The 16,378-nt window shown below is 45.3% G+C and overlaps 1 protein-coding gene across 3 annotated transcripts in view; it reads left to right on the forward strand.

The window, feature by feature from the left end:
* GAB3 (GRB2 associated binding protein 3) overlaps positions 1–16,378 on the forward strand; it is a 57,061-nt gene that overhangs the window by 917 nt on the left and 39,766 nt on the right. The window lies entirely within an intron of this gene.

Here is a 16,378-nt window from a genome sequence, read left to right on the forward strand (position 1 = left end):
AAATTTTAAAAAAGGAAAAATAAGAAAGGGAAAAAAAACACCCTAATACTTGACATCTTAAGTCCCGGCTTTGTTCAGATGCTCGGCGCTTTCCGTGCCATGTCTGTGCCGCTGTCATGCACCAGCTCGGTGCACGGGGGGCGGTCACTGGTGAAAAGCGCTGCGGGGGGGCTTGGGGACCCCGGTGGTCTCTCGTGGGTCGCGGTGTCCCCAGGCACAGCCATGGAAGTGGCCTGCCACCTGCCCCGGCTGGGCTGCGCGCCCTGTGGGGCTGTGGCCACGCGTGTCCCCACCGCTGCCCGCGTCACCCGCAGCGTTTGTCACGCTTGCTTCTGGTTTATCAGCGTTTTTCCCCGGGCTGCTGATGTTGGCTTTTTGTCGTGGCATGAGGAATAGCCGCCCGGCAAAGAATGCAGTAGAGACAGCGCTGGGTCGGGTGTTTTTCCTTTCTGCTTAACAGCGAGGAGAAGGGCTCGGCTTCTGCTGTCAGCATTGACTTTTAACTTGGTGGAAGGCAGAGTTTCTTCTCTTAGATCATAGTGTGGCATTGAAACAGCTGAATATTGCTTTGTTCCACTAACATTTTCCAGTTCGAAAATAACCACGCTGATGTGTCTCGAGGGAGCTGCAGATAAAATATGGATATCTAATTTTTGTTGTATTTTATAACGAGTGTGCTAATGGCCCTTCAGAGCAGACACCAGACAATGCAAGAGCCACTGATTCACCCAGCTGGTGTCATTAGTAACTCTGTCAGTGAAGCTATTTCTGATGACTCTATATTCATAAAAGGGCGAAGCAGAGAAAACAGAATGTGATAAAAAAAAAAAAAGGCTGGGATTTGAAAGCCCCCATTATATGGTTGCGAGAGGATGGCCACAACAGGGGCTCTGCTCAGCCTGCAGGACTCTGCAGCCTGCTCCGCTGTGATTTTGCAGTACAAAACCTGGGGCGTTTGGGTCTGTGTTACTCTGCAAACAAGAATCACTGGATTAGCCCAATCTCTGTGGACTAGGCTTTGTTTTCTGGTTAGGGGGATAAACTGCTCCGTAATAAAGCAGAAAGAAATCTGCTGGAAGTGCAGTAGAGGTTAGTGCCCTTTCTCATCTGCCTGGTGACACAGGCGATGCTACAAACCAAGTGGAAATCACCTCGGACCTGCTGGGAGCTCTGTTTTTCACTTTTTTTGTAGTTTCACCAGTGTGGCAGCTCGGGCATCACGCGCAGGGTGGTGGGCAGCCCGTGCTGAGCCACCCTGACTGCTTTAAACCAACACGAGCTTGGAAACAAAGCCTGTGTAAACCGACTTTGGTAGGTGTCGAGCATCAGCTGTTCACAGCAGCCTGGCGTTGGCTCGGCTCCTGAGCAGCCAGCAGGCGTAAATCCCCAGCTTTACTCCAGCCCTGGGGCTCAGCTGGCACAGCCCAGGGTCTGGGATGGAGCTCGCAGGGAGCTTCAGAGGGGGGCCTGCCCCTGCCCATGGGTGCCCTGCTCCCACCGTGCTCCCCCAGTTGCTCACACTGGGTCATTTTACTTTTCCCTGAGCTCAGCATTAGGCCCAGGGCTGTCTGCCTGATGAAGAGATCCGTTCGCAGTACTCAGGCTCTCGCCATAAAGCCCAGTTAAATTCACTGGGAACTGTGGTGAGGAGACTGGGATCAAATGCTGAATTCAGGTTGGGAGACCAGGAGCTGCAGACAGCCCCCTGAAGCCAGTGGGAATATTTACAGTGCTTATAAAATCAAACCAAAGTGCTTTTGCAAAATGGGACCCCAAAGACCGGAGCATGCCCTGCTTTATGTTTGTTCTGTGATGAAACCAATTAGGTTTTCTACACATAAACAAGGTCGGGATTTGGCTCTAGGTGAGCAGGACGTTGTTTTCCAAACTTTGAGAAACGAAAAGCAGGTGTTAGGAGCCTGTATTTTTCCTGTAACGTCTTACAAAGCTGATGCTCTCAGTAGTGCTATTCTTAGAAGTGTCTTATCATTCCCTAACAAAGGCTGCTCTCTTACATGTGCAGGAAACGAACATGAGATTAATTACCCGCGTGTAACTTTCTGTAAAAACACAGCGCCTGATGCTAAATGCTGAGAATTCATTAGAAAGCACAGGGAGCCTCACTCCAGCAGGCAAATACACCAAGTGTTTTCGTAGCATGCGAAATTCCGACACTGGAGACATGAAATCTGCCACTCCAGCCTATCTTGGAGAGGCAGAGGACTCTCCCAGGAGAGCTTTTGGTGTTTGCTGCAGTTCTTTGTCCCCCACATGTGACCTGAAAGCTGTGCTGCTCTCCTCTCAGCTCCTGGGTTCCTCGTCCCTTGGGGCTGGGGGTGCTGGGGGCTCCCCAGGCTCGGGGGAGCTGGGTGTGGGGAGGGCAGGAGGGGAAGAAGCTGCTCCCCAAAACTGGGAAGTGGCGGCGGTGGAGGTGAAGTCTGTCCTGCTCTGACTGAAAATGCGAAGTTTCAGGTGCACTCGGCCCTGCGGGAGGAAAACCTGGCCCCGCTGGAGATTTCTGTTATTGGAAATTAGGAAATTGGATGTTGTGGGAGAACCTGCTCCAGGTTCGAAGGGTTCCTGAGTGCCCTGTATTAGAGCTAAATACATCCAGCCAGGGGGTTAGGTTAGACACAAAGAACCTCGAGGGGAAAAGGTGTTTGTTAAGAAGAAAAATCAGAAGGCTCAGGATGGTGGTGTTCACATATCCCAATTCTGTAATGTTAGCCTTGAACAGCAGTTTTTTTGGTGCTTTTCATGTTGAGATACCGCTGATCGCTGACTGATAATATCTGTTTTCTGCTTAGTGGAGTCAGGGAGAATAGTTTCATGGCCTAGAAAACAAGGGAATTGCTGCAGCTAGTGCAAAATGTCACTACCAGGGAAATAAAGGCACAGGGAGGGCGCAGAGGATGATGCTTAGTGAAGCAGGAGCTCGATGACATGCAGAAGACACATTGTTCGTGTGCTGATAAGGAGACTGCATTTTTAGCAGGTGGCCAACTCGAACCTGCCCTCAAATCGCTGTGCTGTCGTTCCTCACGCCTGGGAGCAGCAGCAGGGGTAGTCAGCAGCCTGCCCGAACACCCTTGAGTTCGGTGGTTTGCAGGAGCAAAGGGTGACGGACAGATGCTTGCTCAATGTGAGTCAGTGCAGCTCCGCTGAGGGCAGCACTGCACAGCTGTACCCCAGCTGAAGAGCTATTTTTAATCTTCAGTACTATACGAATTGATGAGGGAAGACCACTTGCTCGAAAAAGGCAAGTTTCCCACTTTACTTCAGGGACTGCATTCTTCAGACCTTATTGAAAATCAAAATTCCTTCTCAGCATCTCTAGAACGAGAGTCCAAAATGGACTTGGGGGCAGAAAACTCAATATTGCACTTCTTAACTCTCTACTCGTTGAGGTGCTTGGGCTGGAAGGGCAAACAGAGGGCTTAGCTAGCCCTAGATGAGCTAACTGGCCAGGCTGAGACTAATTTTTGAGTGTGGCATCTATGCAAGGCCATACAGGGTGTCTGCAGGGAAGGTTTGGCAACTCAGGCCAAGTTTAAGTTAGAGACCCCATACCTCACAGTTACTGCTTCCACGGCAAGTCGGGTAGGTTCACAGAACCCAAATCAGCAACGGCGTAAATTAATGTTTTTGGCTGCAAAAAGGTAGGAAAACGGTGTCCCTGCTGTTGTCTCTGCTGGAAGGGCCATCGGAAGGGCACAGCAGGTAGCAGGAGACAGTCGCTCCTGCCCGGGGGGATCAGCCAGGCCACAACCATGCACCCATTGCCAGGGTTGTACGAGGTAAGAGAATCTAGACGACTTCTCCATTTTTAGCTGAAGTTCTGGTATTTATCAGGAGAACAAACGGGAAGTTACTGGCCACTAAGAAGAAAAAGTAAAGTAGAACTGTGGAAGAGTTTGCTGAAGTAATAGGAACAAGACTCCCCCGGCACAGCGAGGGGTGGGTGGGACGCGGAGCGGCTCTCTGGTCTAGCAACGGCTGGTGTCAGCAGAGGACACTGCCACCCTCATCTCAGAGAAATCCCCGGGTGCTGTATGAAGTCAAATACTTCTGCTGCTGCTTTGGGATTTGGGGGAATTCTCCAGAAAATAGCTATAAAAGAGAAATCTGAATTTAACTTCTATCCATCAGCCTTTTTATTCAAATGTGTCCTACAAAGCCTCACCTCTCGTGCTCTGCCCCTCTGAGCAGAGTTATGGCCACCTTTCATACCCTGGTGAAATCAACATCTCTAGATCACACTGAAATTACTGAGGTTATTTAACCAATTTATGCAAGTTTGTAACCCTAGTTTATAGGGCGGATGGGAATAAGAGTACCCTGTGATGGAGAAAGATCACAGAGCCATTTATCTGCCTGTAGTTTTAAGCTTTGTACCTATGTTTTTCCTGTTCTTACTTCATTTTAAAGGCCAACATAAATTATCTCTGGTTTGTGTATAGAGGAAAAACTCGATTTTGAGAAAACTATATACCAGATGAAGACTTCTTTAGTATAGAAACTCCTGTGTTGCAGACTCTACATCCCCTTCTTTGTGAAACCCTGAACAAATTAATCTCACTGGTAAAATACCAGCAGAAAATTTATTTTAGGGAGGAGTTTCCATCATTAAACATTTTTAATTAGCTCAGTGCAAATCAGACTGTGCTCCAGCATTTAACCATGTTTTGGTAGGTTAAGTGGGATGTTTATTCTAGACTATTTTCTTCCATTTCAAACATGTTTTGGTAGCTTAAATGCAATGTTTAATGAGATAGGCTGACTTCTAAGAAAAAAATAATTTCTAAAAAACACTGCTGTTCTTGGCAACCTGAGTATCAGAATGTTAAGCAGAATAATTTCCCTTGGACTATTTATTTGGGTGGGGCCGTAATAGCTCTGAAGCCCCAGTTTAATCTTTGCCTACATGTTTTCAGTGCACAGGAATGTCCAGCTATTGGTTTCTATTCAAAACAGAAACCCACAACTTATCAGGTCTTTGCATTCAAAATAGAGACTTTAAAAAAACATGCTTGTTTCAAATAGAGAAGGAAATGTTAGCTTGAGTAGTAATTAAACTTGTGATGCAATCAAACATATATTAGAGGAAAAAAGCATTAAAAGTAGCACTTCGGTGAGCCATTTGTTGCAGCATGAAAACTATAATATGAGTAAACACATTACTTTTAGCAGCAATGCATCAAAATGCTGTGAACGTGCATTATGCCAATTTAGTTTTTTTTTAGGGAAGGGGAGAAGTTTACCCTTACAATGTTACTTAGTAGAGAAACAGTTGCTGCATTTGCTTGCTCCTCCTTTTCATTTGAGTTGGAAATGAATTAGGAATGAGATAAGACAAGAAAAAAATGCCTTGTTTGAAATAAAATTTGCATGTCAAAACATTATGTGCAGCCAGATAAAATAGATTTTCCTCTTTCTCATTTCTTGTTGAATAAAATTCAAGATTTCAATCTTTTATTATTTTGAACTTTACAATATTCCTGACTTGTTTTAGTTTGCGTTGCATCAGAAAAAAAAGCCCTAAACATATAGCCATGCAAAGTTCATTTTTAAAAACTGCTGCATAATTTAGTACTTGATATTTCTTAAAAGTAAAACAAAACTGATGTCTAGCCTCCAGGCAGCAAAGCACTCTCTTTCCTTTCTGAGGTTAACTCATTAATACCTTTCTAATTGCTAGAATGAAACAACTGTTCTTAGAGATGTTGTTATTCCCTTCCTCTGAAGCAGCTGATGCCAAAAACCCCACCTGAGCCCTGCAGTCAGAACTACCTTGCAGCCTTCTGCCAGAGCCTGGGGAGGTGCGTTTCAGCTGCTCGGTATCTGTTCCCATAGAGCGTTTTACGAAAAGACAGTAAAATGTCATTATTAGTATGAATTTAAAATTACTTAAATGAAGGTGTTAATTTAAATGGAACTTGGATTGACACCTGAAAGCTTTTGACTCATTTTTGACAATGCATTTTAAAAGACAGTAGTTTCTGTGAGCCCCATTAGTGGCAAATATTATTTGCCTTTGAATCCCGAGTCTCGGGGATCGTGGGTTATGTGTTTGTATTTCTGTTGGGCAGAATAATGGTCATAACGGGGCACTTTCTGAATGTGCAACTGTTGTAATCTCAGCAGAGAGCATAGTTTGTGAACAGTCTGTTTTCACATACCAGACTTGCAAACTGTTTGTGGAAGGTCAAGGATCTTGCAGTTGTGAATCCATTTGTTCAGGCTGACAGGAGCTGGTGGTGCCAAGGAGAAGAGGCCAGTAGTACGGAGCAATCATCGGCCATTTGTTACTTGCAGACCTCACGCTCTGGGTGGTAAAGCCGCTAAACTCACAGAAGCATTGAGCTGATGCCTTGTGAAATCACTTTCTGTAAAGGCTGGGGAGGCTGGGCGCACACGCCTGTGGATGTGCAGACACGCATCTGCCAGCCAGCAGCTCCGGGCTCTGCCGCTGACCCCAGCATGGAGCCGCCAGCAGGCCGGGGTGGCCATGTGCTGGCCAGACCTCTGGAGACGAGAAGAAGCATCTGACGAGGTGCCAGTGGGGCTTAGAGAGGCAGCGAAGCTGTGGTTGCACAAGAGGTCCCACGCTGCTGCGTGAAGTGCTTGCTGCTGCTCCAGCTACTACATCTGTGTTGTTTACTAATATTTATAGTGGAAGCTTTGCAATCTTAAGTTTTATTTTTAATAAGTTCAACATTTTGAACCCATCCTAATAAAATGATTGAGTTCGCACTGAGGACTTAGATTAAAAATAAGAAGCACTTAAGCAGCTGAGGGAACTCCTTTTCTGAGATACTTAGGCATCTTGCTCCCACTGAGATAGGATTTGCAAACTGTTCTCAGGCGGTACCCCTCTGATGTGAGGGGTGTTTTAAAGCTCTCCACTCACTTTCTGTCCCTGTAGTGGGATTTGAACTGCTAAATGTTGGCTGTAAATGGGACTCTTACTCCTATTTCACTTGGATGCTTTCTGTAATGTCCCTTCTGGACAGATAACCCTAAGCATCGTATCGCCCTGAGCTGTGGATCATATGATAATGGGAAACTGTTTTTGAAAAGTGAGGGGAAAACACCAAATACATTCCAGCATTATTTCAGTATCCTCCCCAAACTCCTGCTTTCGTCTCTGCTGAGCCTGAGAAATGTTCAGGCTGAAACATCATTAGGACAAGCAAACAAGAAGGTCAGAGGCGAGTCGGACTTGCATAACGAGGAGCCGTCATGGTGGTGACACTGCCTGCTTCCCTTGGGCATCTCTGCGCTGGGTTTGCAGAGTGGAAACCTCATAATACTGGCTTGTAAAAGGGAAAAAGCATTTACTGAAGTGTTACTAGACTGCAAGGCTTTAGCAGTTTGGTTATGAAAAACATGCTCTTTTTTTTTTTCTTCTTCTTTTTTTTAAATTCACAACTGAAAGTACTGTTGCTATGTTACTGCAATGGTGTGTAGGCTGCTAAATAAATAGAGGCAGTTTAGTCCATGCCAGAAATAGAAAGCCAGGTCAGAGGTGACATTTGGGACATGTTGAGAAAAAAAGAATATATAATTATTTCTTTCCTTCCTATCATTCTCTTCAGTCTCATTAACCCCGGGCTTACTTAGAAGGAAATTACAACAGAATTTTGGGGCATGTGAGAGTACTAAAAAATGACACCTCTGGCGTTTCACTGAGGCTTTTGGTTTTGTTTCTTGCATGATCAAATTTGTAAGGGAAACTCTGGTGGAACCATGGCACCTCACACGCTTCTGTACTGCGTGGCTGCTCCGGGGTACCCGAGGGACGGGGCACTGCCGAGAAGTCCCTCTGAAAAGGTGTGCTCGGGAGGGAAAATGCAACAAAGAGAGCAAGCTTTGAGAAAACACGCTGCCGTGAAGCCAGAAACAGGAAATCTGAATCCATTGTCCTTTTTGGGACAGCCTGGCGGGTGACCAAGGCCCAGGCATACAAAAACACGCGTAGGCCCTTGCGCAAGTGCCCCTGGGTACCTGCCGGAACCCTTGGCCCTCTCAGCTCTGCTGTAGCCTTCAAATCACACACGAGCTCTGGGTTTCACTCACCCAGAGTCACCTCTGGTGGCACCCCCAGCCTGTGGTCATAACCCAGCCACCGAGGGGGTCTCTGGGGGCAGGACCCTTCCCCGGGCCTGCTCTGGCACCGGAGCGGCAGTGAGCCGCCAGGCCTTGCCCTGCCAGGGGGCGCGGGGCAGAGCACTCTGCTCCTCCGTCGGTCAGTGGAGCGGCTTCGTGATTAATCTGGAAGATTATATATACATATATACATAACTTACAAATACATATCTTCAGTTGTAAACAAATTATTGATGTGGCGCAACAAGAGGCGTCCGGTTTCTTTGGGAATTAGGGGAGAAGCCCACAGCCGTAACCTAAAGCGGTTTGGTGCAGGCAACCCCTTAGAGGTTTCTTTGTGGTGTTTTTGTAGTTCCACAGATCTGCTGCTTTCCTACCAACCAAAAACGTAAATGTACCTCCGATCCAAGAGAGCTTTGGATCCAAAGTGGGAATCTGAGGCATTCCAGAAAATGCCACATTGACCATAAAACTTAAAGAGGAGAACTAAATTAGTTCTCAACAAGAACCAATGATGCTAAGTACAGGTTTTCTTGCTCCAAAATTGCAGGGCTTTTGTAATTCTCTTTTTATTTGTTAGCATATATTGAATGGAGGGCTGGAATTTCAATGGCTAGGAATATTTCCTTACATGATGGATTTGAATAGCTGATTTAATAAGAAACTTTTCCTGATTTTCAGCTACAATCCAACTCCTGGGTGCCTTTAGACCTTGAGCCACAGAACCTTGATGAGGCTCTGTGTCAGCACATGAATGAGTTGTTCAGGACCATCAGGTTTTTTTATTTATTTACATGAAGAATTTGCTGCTGCTGTGATTGGAGGCATTTCCTTTTTCTAGCACAGCCAGTATTCAACCTCAGGCTGAAGGAGCAGGGTGTCAGAGGCTTTCTTGTCCCCTGTGGAGTTCAAGCTCTGGTTTGGGCTCTCTCAAATCCGTTACCCTTGCCAGAGGTTGCATTTATCTCAGACTCTAAGGAGCAATTATTATGATTTATCTGTCTTTGGAGTGAAAAAGATTTTACCAGGCATTTCCTACACAGAAGTCTTCAGCCGGGAGAATTGCAACCTACAGCCCGTCCTTTCCAGAGCTCTGTTGCCCACGCTCAGTAAATTGCCCAGCCTTCACCACCACCAGCAGCATTGCTAAATGGAAAGGAGGATGAATTACACCCTCTGCAGCTCTGTTATGTTATCCTCCTAAAGGATCTATTTGTCTCTCATTGTATTTCCAGGCCCTCTGTGTTTGACATGATCTTCTAAACTCTAAATTTGGTGTATCAGCTGGTGAGTTAAAGCTGTCTGCCCATTAGAACATTCCTCGTGGGCTGCAATGATGTTTGCCAGTTCTCTTTGCTGGGGCTAGCAGCTTGAATGAAAACTTATGTCAACCAGAAGATGTCTGACATGGCCAGGTTTCGGATATGCTATAGATAGCCAGGTGAAGTGTAAGTTTGTTTACACCGCTGCTTTAAGTCCCTAAGGGCTCCCCTTACAGCGGCGCTTACCTCATGGTGGCTTCAGAGAGGCTTTGGTGAAACCCGCCATCCGAGAGCAGGGGATGCAAGCTGGGGGGGTGAAGAGCCAGACAAAGCTTTCTCAAAGCTGTCGCTGTATTGTCCTTTCCAGAACAGGGATGGAGAGGGAGAGTCACAGAGATGCGCTTTGGTGCTACGTCTCAAGAACATTTCCAGGCAAATGATTTGCATGCAATTTAGCAGCCTGAGCTAGGTGAAGATTTCAGCAGTGTTGGCCCTAATTCTCAATGTTCAGAACTTACTGTGCACCCACAGGCAAGTTTCTGTTTGACTCGTTCCTCAAGGGCTTACTGGATTTGGAAATGGAACTGGGATCTGTATGAACATAACAATGTAGATTTTCATTCAGAGATTGCTGGATTTTTTTTGTTGTTTGTTTGTTTGTTTGTTTAGAAGAAAGGAAGTGTTTTACACACCATCCATGCTTAGGAATAAAAGATAAGCAGAGGATGAGCAGAGGAAAGCAAACTCAGACATAAGACCCCATCCAATTAATAGCCATGGCACCCAGGACCACTGTGTTGCAGGACAGCTGGTCACTTCTGGCGTGAATCTAGCATTGCTGTGGTCAAGGCACTTGCTTGGGTTGGATAGGTGGTCATGCAGAGTCACTCCAGGTCTGGTTCACAGTCTCAGCGTAGGGCAGGATCTTCATGAGTCCTTGCTGGGACTGGCAAGAAAAGGCAAATGATGCTGCAGAGCAACAGCAGCAAATAGGTACAGTGATGTAGCACAACTCAGTCTAGACTGTCAAGCAAGAAACCTTTGCTTTTCTGAAAAAAAGTGCACCTATAATGGACAGAGAGGCCAAGTAACCATTATCTTTAATAAACTGCTGGAATTGGGCAGGTCTGTGGTCATGCTGGGGCATTAGATCTGAAGCTTTCATTTCCATTTATTGGCTTGCACAAAGCTGTATGAAATACCTTTTTGTCCTCTCTGGAAGGATTTCAAATAAAGAGTACTGGGCTCATCAGAAAAAAAGTCCTGAAATAGAAATGGCACCTCATATTCTATAGAAATACCAGTGCTTCAGAAGAAACCAGAAGCCAAAAAATGAAACAGTCTCAAATTCTAACCCATTATGACTGCATTTCTGGGCAACATTTAAATAAGTTGAGCTGTTTCCCCCACATATTCCTCACAACTAAGAGCAGTACCTTATGACTGCTGATATCTTGTCTTCATTAAACACTGAAGCTGAATATGAGTTGAGAGCCAGGCTTCTCTCTGCAGTGGGTTATCAGCTCTTGTACCAATTGGCTGGGTAGAGATCAAGGACAGAGCCGTGGTCCTCAGCAGCAAGGGGATGGGGAAAGGAGGGCTCTGCCTCCAGGTAGGGACCCTCACCTCTGCCATTATCAGAGCTCCTGGTAGCTCCAGTGTAGCTGGAAGAAATGGTATGAGATATAGGAACTGTGGCATTTATTAGCTGGCAATTGGAAACGGAAGATAATGAATGGATAAGTTAAAATGCAGAGTTTCAGTTGATTTTATGTTACATCCTTCACACAAAACATTTCCACTCAAAGAGACTAGAGCCAGACAGCATTATGGCGAAAAATAAAAGTGGAGTTACACAGAAATGGGTAACTTCTTCAAAAGAGTAAACTGTCACTGAAAAAATCTCACTTTCTATTTGAGAGATAAAATCTATGCACGGCACAGCCATTTTTGCTTTGCGAGGCGTAAGATTTGCATGACTCACGGCCAGCAGCACACCAAGGACCCAGAAGCGATGCATAATACAGAAGCAGGTGCTGGCTGCTGGCTGGGGGGATTCCCGCTGGTTCTGTGAAATAGTGATGCTGTTTGGTGGGGCAGCACCAGTCCGTAGCTTTGGGACGACATCTTCAGCCTCTCTCTGCCCTCGACCGCAGCTGCTGGGCTATAGGAGTGCCTCCGCTTTGGGCTGTAGAGCAGCTCTCTCCATGTTTTGGGTTTATTTCCTACAGTTCCAGCTCCTCCAGCAGTGAAGTCCGGTGGCCTGAGAGATTTCATGTGCCCCCTGCGTGACTTGCACCTTCCCTAATGACTGCAGCCCTTTGGGAACTCTGGGGAAATACTCGTCCACTTCAGAAAATCTCTAAAAATCCATTCTTTGTTTAAAAACTGACCAGACTGCATCTCTCTTCCTCCAGCATATCTGTTTGTTGTGTCTGTGGTTATTGGGCTCCATTTGCAGCTATGCCATTAGAGCTAGATTCTGGAAAAAGCATCTTCAGCACTAATAGCCCAGAGCAGCCATCGCCACCTCGCAGTCATGTTGCACTGCCATGCACCATCAAGGCTGTTAGGAGCTGCTTATTTTTTCTGGTGCCTGTCTAACAAACCTCTGTTAATCCAGAGCAATATATTCCTTTGGGAAATTCCAATAATCCAAGCTTGGTGATAGAGCAAAATTCTGTCTTGCTAACCAGTTTATGTCTACTGCTGATGAAACAACCACCACTATGTTGTTTCAAGAAGTTCCATTTCCAATGTAGTCATATAATCTACAGGAAGATTATATACCTGCATGCTGATGCATGGATTTAAATCAATATAATTATTCTCATAAATGTCTTGCTCATATGTTCTTGGTCCAAGTGACATGTTTTTCCTTTATCTTAAGCCATTTCCAAGGCAATATAAACTAAACCAGGAAAAATGCTCTTTTTTTCCCACTATCAGTGGCGTAGTTATGCCAACAGATACACGGCAGCTGTGCTGTGCTGGTAAAACTACAGACAAGCCCTTGGATTCAAACAGCGATGACACAAGCTGTCATAATCCCTGCTTCCCCACAAACCATCTTGACAAAATTCCTTTTATTATCTTGTGTCTTAAGACCACAGTTCAGTTTTGGTGGCTCTTTTGCCTTTGCTGTATTGGACTGTGAATAAAAAAATCCTCGAATCCCTCCTGGGAGCCCCCAGCCAGGGTGCTTGGACGTGGTGGTGCACCAGCATCATCAGCCGACGATATTTTGATATTCCACTACTGGACCTTTAAAGGGTGCTTAGCAGGGAGCCTGCTATGTTCTGGGGATTCTCAGGAAAATGTTGTTTTTTTTCCCAGAAAATCATGCCAAAATAATGATCTTCCATAATTACGTTCCGTACGTACAGCAGCTAAACAACAACAAAAAATCCAGGTCTGTATTTGCTGTTGGTAAAATAATACTCTTGAGAGTATCTGTCAGCATAAGGACTGTGAGTCAAAGTGGAAGGTTTTGTGTAAGTAAAGGAAAAATTAAACATCATCCCCTGTCTTACTGTAAAGAAGCAGAAGGATGTGAAAAAATACGTTATTCTGGCTCACATTTGTTCTACATAAAGTGAATTTTTGGGACACTGTACGTGCTTGCTGCAAAACAGTTAAATAGGAAATAGTGAAATCCACCATGAATTTTACATAACTCTGTCTTTCATAACATACTTGGGCAACAGAAGAGTCAATGCAATAATCTGACCATGGCTTTTCCATGCTTGAACATTGGTGACTGTCTGGAAAAGTACGTGAAGTACGTGCTACGTGTGTTTAGTGAATTGGCTGAGCGGGAAAGCCCCTTCCAAAGAAACTTGTTTTATTTGCTTGGGTAAGGTGACTTGTGCTGGGAAGGTACATAACGAGGTAAAAAAAAATTAGTTTGCTACCATTCCTAGTTGGAGATGGTACCAGCTGGCACCGGGAGCTCTCGCTGTGCTCAGACCCAGCCTCCTGGCTTGTCGTGGGGCTGCCCTCATGGGGCTGGGGGCTGCTGTAAAGGCACCGGAGAAGCCTCCAGGGCAGCAAATGGAAACACCCAAGTGCTGGAAAAACAGCAACCTTCTTCAGGAAGAGAGCAGCCTCTCGAAGAAACCCCATCGGTTTGAATCCCCCAAGCCGGGCTTGGTACCCTTAGTCCCAATGTGAGCCATCCTGTGACTGCAAGAAGATCCACAGGGCTATTTTCTCCTCTTCACCCCGGTGTGGACATTATCAGCCTGTCTTCCTCCCTTCTGCCTTCGGAGGGGGTCTGGAGCGTGAGAGGAAAGGCTGATGACTGCTGACAAGGGCTCTGCCATCGCAGATACCCCTTCTGCTTGTAGTGCTTCTAATTGCAGTGCGACGGCTCCCTGGAGGAGTGCTGGCCGGGGAGGGCAGTTATCGTCCCGCTAGTGCAGGGTGGTGCCTCCCCTCTTCCCAGTACCCGCACGCTGCCAGCACCTCTTCTGGGAAGGGGCTGTGGGCACCGCTAGCCAGGCGTCATCCGCCGACAGGAGGCCCAGGCAGCTTCACCCCCTCTGCTTTTGCAAGCTGTCTGGCTATGTCATATATCCTGTTTATCCTGGATTTGCTCAGCTTTTTAGTGAAAGTGTCATTAATTACTAATTTGGAATAAGAAAGGCTCCATCGGTGTACGCATATTGCATTTAGTGGTTCAGTTTGTAATTGCGTTTTACTGAATACAATGTCTTTGGGAAAACTCTTAGTTGCACGGAGTCAAGCCATTAATTAGCCAAGGACCAAGCCAGAAGCTTGGTGAAGACCCTCAGCTATCCCAAATCACTGACAGCAACTGTTGGTGAATCTGGTGCTTGGCTGCCAATGGGGATGCACCTCGCTGCTGTGCAACCACCCTGGCTGCAAATGCAGTGAGTACTCAGGTACCCCCAAATTCCTTAAAACTCCATCCTCCTTTATTTTATTTTCCCTGTAAATCATTATGTATGTATATCGTAACTTCCTGACAGCAGTAGTGCAATAATATAACAACAGTGCACTACATGTGCCGTAAGGCTCAACTTTCTTTAAGTATTAACACTGTCATAGAATAGAATATGAACATAATGTGATGGGTTTGAAAAATGAATTCAAGCAATCAGCAATACCAGAAGCTCTGTAAGTGCCTCATTATTGTTGCAGAAGTATTCTCTTTTATCTGTGGGTCATAATTTCCAAGAAACAAGTAAAAAATGTAAACACTTCCAAGCATTCGTCCCTTTGGGCATAGGGTGTGTTAAGCAAAAAATAGAAAGAAAAAAAGAAAAAAAATCTTTATGGACAGAAAAGAATTGTTGGCCAGGGCATTTCAGACAGAAGCCAACAATGGCTAACCTAGCAAACAAGAAAGAAGAAATTTGCAAATGGTTTTATCACCTTATTCATGGAAATTCACCATTCATGTCAGCCTTAAAATGAATTCTTCTTCAAGTTTAAAAAACCAACTAGAAACTTTTTTCTGGAGTGGATTTCAATGCAGGACATGGTTGTGGTAATTACTGGTAAGCACATAGTAAATAGTCTGAGAGGTAGAAACCACAGAGCTGGAAATCAGACCTCAGCTAAGCTGGGTCAGATTCTGTGCTTGATTACACTGCATGAATACGTTATTGGAGGGCAAATTTCCAGCTTTCAGAAGTGAGAAAATAAATTCAGATCTTAATTTTTGCAAAGCAGACCAGAAATTGCAGAAGAACACTGCATCATTACTTTGCTGCACTGCTTGTTTAGAGGTGCCCTTTTAGTAATACAGGTAAAAATATCCTCGTGCTTCCAGGCTACATTGTAAGAGCTGTAAGATTGTATGAGTTGTTTAAGTTTCTCAGTCCATTTTGTTTCCCATGTCAGCTCTTTGATGGTGGTTTGTTCCCACAACAAAAAGTAAAACAGTACATCAAAGATAGGGTGAACGAAAATTGGCAGCACCCAGCCTTTTGTTGATATGAACATTAACTGGGGGCACGAGGACCGTTTCATCTACACCAAGGTGCAGATAGGAACGCCATAAAAATTAGTAAGGTTGTTTTTTCTTTAAGACCTCTTGGAAGCCAGCTGAGCAAACATTGCACCTCAGGAAGGATCAAAGGTGGAGCAAAATTCTTTGTGTTGTACCTGGCGTAGACCAAGACCATCAGGAACCACAACTGGCAGCCAGTGGTGAGCGCAAAACCAGAAAGTGGCCGGGGCTTTTCTGCCTGTTGCAGTCCTTGAAATTCCCCCAACTGAATACAGTTTGCTGTGCAAGGATTTGTGTTGTTAAAATCTTCCTTGGCTTCTTTGGAAGCTTTTTCAGTTTTCCTCTGTGACTCAAGGTGAATCCATCAGCTCTCTGGAAAGAGTAGTTATCAGAATAATTCCATAGCTTGAGATACTACGATGTATTGTTTACCTTTATCTTGCACAGCACGTTTGTTTGTTTTTTTTTTAATGTGTCTAATTGCTCTTGTAACTTGTTGAGATCAGATAAGGAATTCTCCCATTTTCCCCAAGGCCAGGGTGCCATTCACAGCCTTCCAGTGCGATGCTGTTTTCTCCCTCCCTGGTTTTCCCTCTGAACCAGATCTTGCTGAGAGCAGAAGAGACAATTCCCTTGGGGAACTCCTGGGAAGCAGCTCCCTAGGATTTTGCGATGGCTTCTGATGCACCAGAGAAGACAGCATCACCATATGATTCTTCCTGGGCCTTGTAAACAATTTAAAAATATTTTCTGCTTAGGAAAGGCTTTTCTATCCACAGCAGGATCAGATCAATGATTAAATTTTCTCACAAGTTCACATATATCCTCGACTCTTACTGTATCTCTTCGCCTGTCCTTTAAAAGCCTCCTAAATCCCTCAGCACCACATCATCATCCTCCAAATGGCCAGCATCCACGTTGCAGCCACATTTACTGCTTGGCTGAAAAACTTGCATGACTTTCTATTTCAGAATTCACTTACTTTTGGCTGATTTAGTATTGCACACTTTGGTAACACAGGTCTTCG

This window comes from Anser anser (assembly GCF_964211835.1).
Source record: "Anser anser genome assembly, chromosome: 13".
NCBI classification, from domain to species: domain Eukaryota; kingdom Metazoa; phylum Chordata; class Aves; order Anseriformes; family Anatidae; genus Anser; species Anser anser.